This window comes from Limulus polyphemus, unplaced genomic scaffold, assembly GCF_000517525.1.
Source record: "Limulus polyphemus unplaced genomic scaffold, Limulus_polyphemus-2.1.2 Scaffold298, whole genome shotgun sequence".
In the NCBI taxonomy this organism is placed as follows: Eukaryota; Metazoa; Arthropoda; class Merostomata; order Xiphosura; family Limulidae; genus Limulus; species Limulus polyphemus.
In genome coordinates this window covers 121,443-132,261 of record NW_013665908.1, presented here as the reverse complement: position 1 = coordinate 132,261, position 10,819 = coordinate 121,443, and the positions used below count along the sequence as shown (strand labels likewise).

Genomic DNA, 10,819 nt, shown 5'->3' with positions numbered 1-10,819 from the left:
TATACGCTGAGAGTTTAGTGGAAGGTTGTCTACATATAAATTATATATAAACTGAGAGTTTAATGAAAGGTTGTATGCATGTAAGTTATATATAAACTGAGAGTTTAATGAAAGGTTGTATGCATATAAATTATATATACGCTGAGAGTTTAGTGGAAGGTTGTGTACATATAAATTAGATATAAGCTGAGGGTTTAATAGAGGTTGTCTACATATAAATTATATATAAACTGAGAGTTTAATGAAAGGTTGTATGCATATAAGCTAGATATTAGCTGAGAGATTAGTGGAAAATTGTCTATATATAAAATTGATATAAGCTGAGAGTTAATGGAAGGTTGTATGCATATAAATTATATATAAACTGATAGTTTAATGAAAGGTTGTTTACATATAAATTATATATAAACTGAGAGTTTAATGAAAGGTTGTATGCATATAAGCTAGATATAAACTGAGAGTTAATGGAAGGTTGTATGCATATAAATTATATATACGCTGAGGAGTTTAGTGGAAGGTTCTGTACATATAAATTAGATATAAGCTGAGGGTGTAGTGAAAGGTTGTGTACATATAAACTAAATATAAGTTGAGAGTTTAATGGAACGTTACCTATATATAAACTATATATACGCTGAGGGTTTAGTGGAAGGTTGTCTACATATAAACTAGATATAAGCTGAAAGTTTAGTGGAAGATTGTCTACATATAAACTAGATATAAGCTGAAAGTTTAGTGGAAGGTTCTGTACATATAAATTAGATATAAGCTGAGGGTGTAGTGAAAGGTTGTGTACATATAAACTAAATATAAGTTGAGAGTTTAATGGAACGTTACCTATATATAAACTATATATACGCTGAGGGTTTAGTGGAAGGTTGTCTACATATAAACTAGAAATAAGCTGAAAGTTTAGTGGAAGATTGTCTACATATAAACAAGATGTAAGCTGAAAGTTTAGTGGAAGATTGTCTACATATAAGCTAGATATAAGCTGAAAGTTTAGGAGAAACTTGTCTACATATAAGCTAGATATAAGCTGAAAGTTTAGTGGAAGATTGTCTACATATAAACTAGATATAAGCTGAAAGTTTAGTGGAAGATTGTCTACATATAAGCTAGATATAAGCTGAAAGTTTAGTGGAAACTTGTCTACATATAAGCTAGATATAAGTATGTAGTGGAAACTTTTATACATCAAAACTAGATATAAGTTGAAATTGATTCATCAGTGTATTGTATATATCTAGACAATATTATGTGTTTCCCTTTGTTTCTGGTTGCTGAGTTCGTTTTAACGTTGTCATCGAATTAAAAACTCTAACGGCATAAAGAAAGCCTTTGCGTAATACCCTATGAATTTGATTTGTATATCACTCTACTTTTATCTATAATATAAGAATATTAACACATGAGTGATAATTATAGTATTCTGCAAACAGTTTGAGTAAAATATTGTATCTCCATGGCCGTTTCTTATACTTTTCGTATTTTTGTTTGAAGTTCCTAAAGTGCACAATTTCCAATAGAGCTCTTGGAGTTTAGTTACATACGTATATCTGAACACACTAGACTGAACTGCTTCAGGCTGTAAACATCGAATTCCTTTAGGTCGTTACATCGTACCCAAGAAGATTGTAAACTACATTAAGAAACGTTATCTATAATACGGTGAGATTTACATCTGTGATTGTGTAAGACGTTAAATTGCCAGTGAGGACGCTCTGCAGTGTGCGAATTAAATTTTAAACATGCAAGCTGGCTGCAGCTTCAACAAGAAGAACAACTCTTCAATACAGCTGGATGACGAATTTATCACCAGAGGTAAGATCAACGAGAAGAATCCAGTGTTGACACCCACTCTCTAATACGTCCGCGCTAGTTCACACACTCACACATGACAGATAATAGATCGAACTGTCTAGGTACTCAAAGTATTTTCTTATGCTTTTCTTGTTCAGAAATCAGAATCTGAGGGTATTTCTGTTAATGTGTCCTTTAGACATTGCGAACTGAGGGTACTTCCTTACGAGCTTTTCTTAATAGAACATGTATTTTGGATATAGAAGACTGACTTAAAGCACAACCTCACAAACTTTTTTTCACACAAGAACTTTGGATATAGAGAACTGACTAAACATACTTCCGTAGTTCTTATTTAACGTAGTTTGTACTTTGGGTTCTGAGGTGAACCCGGAGAAGTTTTCTGCCACAAAGTATGTATTCTGGACACTGGGAACGAGTATATTTCGGTAAGTGCTTTTTGCAACACGATATGTTCTGTGAACAAAAGGAACATTGAATAACGTCGTGAAATTCCGAAATTAAGAAGTGAAGGTATTTCTGTACACATTGTTCTAAGGATTAAAAATCTGTAAACTAGAAACTAAATACTCTTTAGTACTCGCTTTCTTTAACACAGAGTGTACTTGAGATGGTAGGAAATGAAAGCCTCTTCATAGTTTTTTCTCTTAAAAATGCATTTATTGTGAATATTTAGAACTGAAAGTATTTTTGTTTCAATACTATGTGGAAAATTAAGAACTAACAGTATTTTAGCAGCCATTTTGAAACACGTTCTAGAATATAATTGAGTAAGATGATTGTGAACATAAACAAAGTAGATTGCAACTTTAAAAGTACTTGTTAAAGATGATGAGAGACTTATTGTAAAATATTTCTAAGTTTGGTTAGAATATATTTTATCATGCGGTGTTAACACATGCGTTGTCCATAGAGTCCACACGTATAAAGACATCGACTATTACAGAGAAGCTGTTAACGTGTAATAGTAACAGTATAATTACATTCTTATTTGTAAAGTTTCAGTTTTTATACCTTTCTTAAAAAAATCGCTTACAATTAAAAAAAAGGTTAAATATATAAATATGAAGAAGGATCTCAAATTAGTTACATTCTGTTAGCTCTTATTTTGAGTAGTTAATATGACGAGAATATTTGAAGGAAAATATTTTCATATTTTTATATACTTTTCGTTCCGTTTTCCCTAAGAATAAACAAAGTTTTTAGGTAAGTTAAATGTACAGTACACCAATGTTCTTATTTGGGATTAGTGATCTGTACCATGAAAAACGTACTTCAAAAGGGAACATAAGCGGTTATTAAGAGTCTTGTGGAAAATCTCATGGAGAAACGACCGAAAGGTTCTTTACATGCTTGTTTATCTGATGAGCTGTTTATAAGACAGTAAAAGTGTTTCCACGTTTTCCCATTAGACATTTGTTGAGAAATAAGCTCAAGTCTTCTCCATATTCTTATTAAGGTTCAAAGTGTTTCCTTTTTCTGATTACTACCACTAAATATAAATACATACTGCCAGTTGCGTTTATTATTAAGTAATGAAAATGTGATTGACATCTTTGATAACATCGCTTTCATGGATCTCTTCCTTTCATACAAAACTATATAGTGAATTTAACCAAAGGGGAAATCTAATGTTTCTAGTGGATTCATGGACAGAAAAAGTCTTAACAAAGACCACTTCAACTTTCATAGAAATAATTTTAAAAGCAGAAGCAGAGGTGTGGTTAGGCTTACCCTTCAATCTTCATTTTTAAAGTATGGTAGCTTTACGACATTAATATGCACGGTTGCTTTTTATAATTTTTTTTCTAATCAGAGCTGTCAGCATTGCAGTGTAAGCTTAATATTAGTATGTTTCGTGTTAACATATTTCTTTGTTTTCAAACGGTTTTGGCAACTATATATAAAGGTAACAACATACATTTTGTGAAAATTCACAGCAATGATTATTTTATGAACAAAACTGGTGAAATAAGAGCTATATCAACACATTACAGAAACTAGTTTTCGTTCAAAATGATATTTTAATAAAAATGCATATTTCATTCGCCAAAGTTTGGAAAATTTAAACATAGCATTCCTTATCACAGGTACATCATAGTTTCCAATATCAAGTATAGGTGGTTCTAGTGTTGCAGATTGTCGTAGCCTGCTTTCAATCCAAAGAACAAAATTTGTACTCATAAGAACCCGCATGAAGAACTTTAAATATATTTCTTTTTTTTTTACGAAGGCTGAATTTTGTATATTATTTGTTCCTTCTTAGTTTTATGTAGTTGTAAACGTTGAAATGTGTATTTTATTCGGAGCATAATAAGTTAGCTACGAGAAATAAAAAACTTCAGTTTTCTGTTATTAATTCTAAAACTCTTCACTTGTTTGCCAACGGCTAGAGGAAGAAAAATTGAATACCGATGTGGTTGTTTGTCGCTATGTTGAAGATTACGCCTATTTTGTCATAGAAGTACTAAGATGGATATTGTATAATTTAGTCTTGTTGTTTATTTAGTTTTAATAATTTCTTGTTATGTCGGACATGTAGCTCTCCTGTAAAATCTATTTTGATTTAGAAATTTTACAACATTGATATATTAATTCTTCTTTGTTTTCCTCGAAAACTAAATATTTTTAAAGCTAGATAATTTACAGAATCATTATAGATTTGAAATTAAAATTTTGTCCATGCTCGACGATAGCTAAGCAGTAGTCTTGAGGGCTACAACGCTACATATCATGGTTCGATGCCCGCGGTGGGAACAACAGAATAGTTCATTGTTTAGCTTTGTTAACAACAAACAAATAAATCTACTTTACTTGTTGATGGAGTAATACAGGGAAACTTTTTTAAGTTTTTTACAACAATTGTTATGGTGTGAACGCCTTTTACAAGCTGGCGAAGCATAATTATTATTATATTTGTTATAATACATTACTGTTAGGGTTATTAGATTTTTAAACACTACAGTACTTATCAAATTACTTAGGAATTTTCAAGAATTAGAAGAATATATAATAATAATAATAATATTTCAATCACACTTTATTCGCCATATCTATTTCCGACGAATATGGCGAGTATAATATGGTTGGAATACTATTATTATACACCCTTATGATTCTTGAAAATCCCTAAGGGACTATATAAATATTGTAATGTATAAAAATAAAAACAGGCCTAATACTAATGTCTTATGACAAGCATATTTTCTAAATTTCTTACAAGGTTTTTATTATAAGTGAGCCCCCCTCCCCCAGTGGCACAGCGGTATGTCTGCGGACTTACGACGCTAGAAACCAGGTTTCGATACACGAATCAAATCATATATTAGGCCCAAACCTACAGTTATGTTACACACTTGGGTCGCTTTGCGCATACAACACAAGAAATGTGTTTGGCTGCAGTCTAGTCATATAGGCTGTAGTAAGTTTGTTGTCAAGCACAAACCTTCACAATGAGCTACCTGTATTCTGTCACCTCGAATGTTATCATCACAAGCTCTCTAGCTTATGTTCAGATACCAGGAGCGCCAGTGATTCAACAGTGTGGCTCGCAGTGCACAGGTTAGGGACTCTTGGGCTCCTTTTTCAATGGAAATGAACAAGTAAATGAGCTTTCAGAACTAACTTAAAAGTATACAATGAACAAGTAGTTTAAAGCAGCTTTCAGAACTAACTTAAAAGTATACAATGAACAAGTAGTTTAAAGCAGCTTTCAGAAATAATTTAAAAGTATTGAATATTGAAATGAAAGCTTTCATTTGAAGAAAAATAATTTTGTATAAGTTGAACAGGGTTTATATATAGTCTACAATATAATGAACGTCGTTTTTCAACTAAATAAAAAAAACCATAAGATAGAAATCTGAAGTGTTAATTAATGAACCCATGCATGCACATATATATAGTTTTTGGTAATTGTTAGTCTGACCTACTGGGATTAATAATGACATAAAGGATTCGATCCTTTTAGGCTTACCCCATAAAGCACAATTTTTAAAATTACACATCTATACACAGACGTATATGTGAATTGAAGTGAAAACAAATCAGCGATTCGTGAAAAACACAAAATGTGTTCATGCTTCCACTTAGTCAATAATTAAATACATATATAAAGCTAGATTAGTCATGAAAAAGCAACTTCATAAAATGATCAAAGATTGACATATATCGAACTGGTTCATACATTTTTACGGTTTTCATTTCGTTGTTTCACTGATGGTCAGTTCTTTATGTAATCATATTTTTTCATAGTCATTCTTAAGAATGAGTTGTGGTCTAATTTGTATTTTTAGTCAACAGGTATACATTTGTTTATTTAAACCCCATATTAATGACAGCGCGTATAGTATCAGTGTACCGAGGTTTAGTACATTGTATTAAAACTATTTTGGAGCCTCACTATATATTTACAGTCCAGGACGTCACGTCTTATCATGCTCAAATGTGACGACCGTGCATCTCTGCAAAGTAGTTTTCACTGTAATACGATTTGTCGTAAGGCTGTCGTATCCATCTTTGCATGCTTCCCAAATCCATTAAATGTGCAAGTGTTCGTTTTAACATTCCGATCGTACAGAAATACTCTGCTGCTCCACCCGCTTGAGGTATGCGACGGTTGAATGGATATGTCGTGGAATCAACTTGTGCATACGCAACATGTGTCGCTTTTCCAGATTCTTCTCGATTCGGTTGTGTACTGTTGCCTGGGACACGTGAATAGCTTATCCCACTAATCTGTATTTTCATGGATTCTCATCTATTAAAAGCGCCTCACTTTGCTTACTATGGCTGGAGTACGATTTGTTGCAGGATTTATTTCTGGATGGTGCTGCTGCCCGAACTTGATCGATATTCCGTTGTTTTTCAATTCCATTAAGTCTAAAGGATATCACTGTTTGGAAATTATAAATTTCCGATCTTAATACATTTTTCTGCTGTGAGTGTGTGTGAATATTTTGCTTTGGAAAGAGTTGTTACATACCCTTTCCAAAAGTGATCAACGTTTTGGTGGCATCACACTACTTACAACGCCAAATAATGCCAAAATTTAGTTCCGATATATATTGTTCCACAGCGACTTCATATTGACTGTGGTTGTCATAAGACCATCTGATAAGAAAATTTTAATATTTTTTCAATATAACTCTATGTATATTTTAAAAGTTGCTTGTATGTGGCTGATCTAGTGACTCTGGACAGTGTTAAACCAAATTTCATCAGAATCCGAACATTTTTGACTGAGTTATAGAGCAAGAATAGGGGAAAAAAGTTCTGTCCCCATGTTAACAGATAGGGATTGTTTGGATTTCGGTGACCTAGCTGTGACCTTCTAAGCTGGACCGTAGTCCAAATGTGTACCAGCTTTCGTCCAAATCCATTCAGTTGTTTTTGAGAAATCTTGCTGACAAACATACACACATAGAGGGGAATTAATAGCTTATTTGTAACATGCTTAATATGACAATCGAACATAATTTTCATGAACAAACTGTAGACGTACAGACTTGACATAAGTAAATAAACAACCAAGTCTAAAAGAATGCCAGTTTATACTGGAATCATACACAACACCAGCAAAATATTAATATAAGTACTTTTTTTTTTAATACTTTACCTTATGCAGGGCAGCAACTAGCTTACACTTACGTGGACGAGCTCAGCTTTCCAAGCATAGAATCTTTATTAGTCAGTCTATGGAAGTAAGTTTACCTGGACGCTTTAGCAGGAAGCGGTTGAGAATAGCTCAATGGGTCTATGTTCAGTGAATGTTCAGGCCAAGGCAAATTTGTGATGCTCTGGCTTTTTTTTTTCATCTCTGGAGGTGTCTATTTACTTATATCAAGTATCTGTGAACTAAAATCCAATTAACTAAGAAACGTTTTATTTTTGATTATATTAAATTTTCTCATCCAGACACAACAGCTTTAAATACTCAACGCTAGAGAAAGCTCTTTATTACAAGTATATTTTGTGATAATATGAACATGTTACACGTTCTTCAGATCAACACTCGTCTGTAAAGTGGCTTGGCCTTTCGTTAACTACTACTACTTCAACTTCAAAGTGATTTCAGATAAACTTTTTACACATACCGTAAATTATAATCACAATGAGAAAAGCTGGTAGTTATATATACCGTGCCTACGTCACACTGTCGTGGTCTCTTGTAAGCATTAACTATCTCCACTTCTTTCTAAGGTGACCATTGTGAATTCAGTGTGATTTATTAGTCTCTATGTGTGTATAAATTAGTTTGAATTTATTTATAAGAATAAACAATAAATAATATAATTAGACCTCTTTCTAACATCTATAAACATATTGTTATGATTCTTGAATTGTAATGTATTTGGAATATCTTTCCTGGGAAAAAAATGATTCTTCAGAAATCTATAAAATCTGCACTTGATATAAATGGACCTTTTTTTAAAATGTTAAAGAGCTTCATTATTCTTATCTGACGGTTAGATACGTTACTATACTGCAGGGTATTGTGGTCTATAGGAGTGACAGCAATTCAGGTACCAGGTAACTCCTTAATAATCCTAACACAAAATTGCTCGGTAAAATTTAGAGATATTTTTGTCTCGACCCTTGAGCAAGAAAACAAAAACATTTTGGTGCTTCTTATGTTCGGCGCACTGCTCCGGATTAGATCGGTTTCGTTCAAAACTGTCATTTTGTTCTTTCTTCAAACTGACGAAGCTCACGAGAGTAGTTATTGTAGACAACAATATTCTTTTAAGAATATTCAGGAATTAATTAGAATTTCTTAGCAATTTTCTTTTCTCTTTCTAATTCATGCACCATAGAAGAGTACATAGCGATGAGAAAACGAAACAAAATGACTAGCATTAATTAAATTACATGACTTATTAACGGCTTAACCTTCTTCATCTGCTCTCACCTACATCCATTCAGAGGTAGGGTGTCTTCCGAAAAATTCATGAAATGAGCTAAAACAAACGATAACTCAATCCTTTAACATCTTATTTATTCTTCTCAATAAAAATCCAGTTTCACACACATTACTATATATGCCATTAAAAGCTCTGAGCAACTAAAGTTTTATTATATTTACTCTCTTAAATGTATCCTTAAAGTTTTATATATAAACAAAGAAAGCAGTAAAAGTTAGTCCTAACAGTTAAATTATTTAAAAAATCAAGCCGAATAGGTAAAATAATTCTAAACTCAGTTGATAATTAAAAGATGTTTCAGTTGAACTTTTAAAAGAGAATGTTATTATCAAATAATAAACTATGCTGAAACACAAGGATTGTCACAAACTAGATTATTCTAAACACTGTTCACAGAATATTACTCTTTACAAAAACTGTTGTTGCTTTTCCAGTTTTGGGTGAATGGAAATAATGTGTAACATCTCCCAACAACGGTTTGACCCAGAGGTAAAAGATACTAATTTAAATTTTCTTTACATTATATAAAAAATGATTCTTTTGTAACTTTTTCATAACACTAATGTTGCCCTGTAAATGAATATTTGTTTCTTTTGTACATTCTTTGTAATATAGAGTTAGTTACCTTACATACTTAGAGAAAAACGTATTTGAAAAGTATAGTTCATTCGCGGATAGTATTCCCAAGCATTTGATATCATAAAACACAATGTGTATTTTGGACACAAATTCGAATATTTCAGTATATTCACTAGACTATATAACTCCAAGTAGTTCTTGTTTCACCACCTCCAGTTAGATCAAAACGTAGTTTAGACTTAAAAATGTGTTGAAAAGGGTGAGCATAACGTACCGTTTAAAGTAATTATATAGATTTTTAAGAGTAAATATTCCAAAAACCGACTTTTTTTGGTATAATGAGATGTAAGAATTTTTATTATTAGTTATAGCCTACTAGTTTCGGTAACACAGTTATCATCATCAGGATAGTGTTTACACTAACTACACGGTGTTACCAAAACTAGTAGGCTGTAAATAATAATAAAGATTTAACTTCACATTATGCCAAAAAAGATCGGTTTTTGAGTTGTTGTTTTTACTCTTAACGTTGTAGCACAATGTGCCTGAAAATAAATTATCTGTATTTATTTAAAGAGTGAAAACCGGTGCTGATCGAAATTTTAACCCAACATCCCTGCTTACTGGGCAGATGTACTAATCAGTTGAGGTAACTGTGGCTTGAACACTTTCTGTTCAGCAGAATTATGGATTCGAATCCCGCTTTGCCACAGTTTTCATTTCTTCAGTTAATGAGAAGTGTTGTTGCACCAGTAGTAAATCGCACTTTCAAGAATTTGGATTAAAGTTGATCAAGCAACAACAACTACATCATTACAGTAATAATGTTTCTTTAGAAATATCACACGTGTTTAGAACTAGCATAATTGTTCTAAAACAGTATTCTCTTACAGATTAACCTCTTTACTCATGCAATATCAGAATGATGCTGTACTGGGCATCTTTTCTACTGTCGTTGTTCTAGACATAAATATGTTTTTGTACATATGAATATTGATCTAGTTTTTAAAGTACTCAAGTTATGTAAGGCATCTTTAATGTCCATATTAATAACACAGTTCTAACAAGAAACGGTCAGGTTTTCTTTGTCATCGATTAAGTGTTTTGGCTTTCACGGATAATTTGCGGTAACTAAACTTTATTTAATCAATTGTGACTTTAAGTTGTGTTACGTGTTGAAAATTTAAAATAATCCGAAGCCGATATTTTATTTAATTTACGTTATTTGCCAACAAGATTGACACACACACTGTTTTCGTTTTTCACACAAATACGTTTTAATATATATATACAACAGTACAATTTACAACAACAATTATTACGAACAGTTACTACATGCAAAGTTTTATAAAACAAAAATTTCACTAACTTACAAACGACACAAAATCTTCTTACTAGTTCAGAGTCTCCTTGATATCCAGCGAGTTAACTTGAAGTCGATGTACGTATAATTGTCGAGAAGCTAGCTAGCTTTGTCAGACACTGAATTGTTG

General features: G+C 32.1%; 1 protein-coding gene across 2 annotated transcripts in view; it reads left to right on the top strand.

Annotated features, from left to right (window-relative positions):
- The window catches only part of LOC106457163 (Kv channel-interacting protein 1-like), a 108,906-nt gene that overhangs the window by 18,409 nt on the left and 79,678 nt on the right, over window positions 1-10,819 (top strand). The window lies entirely within an intron of this gene.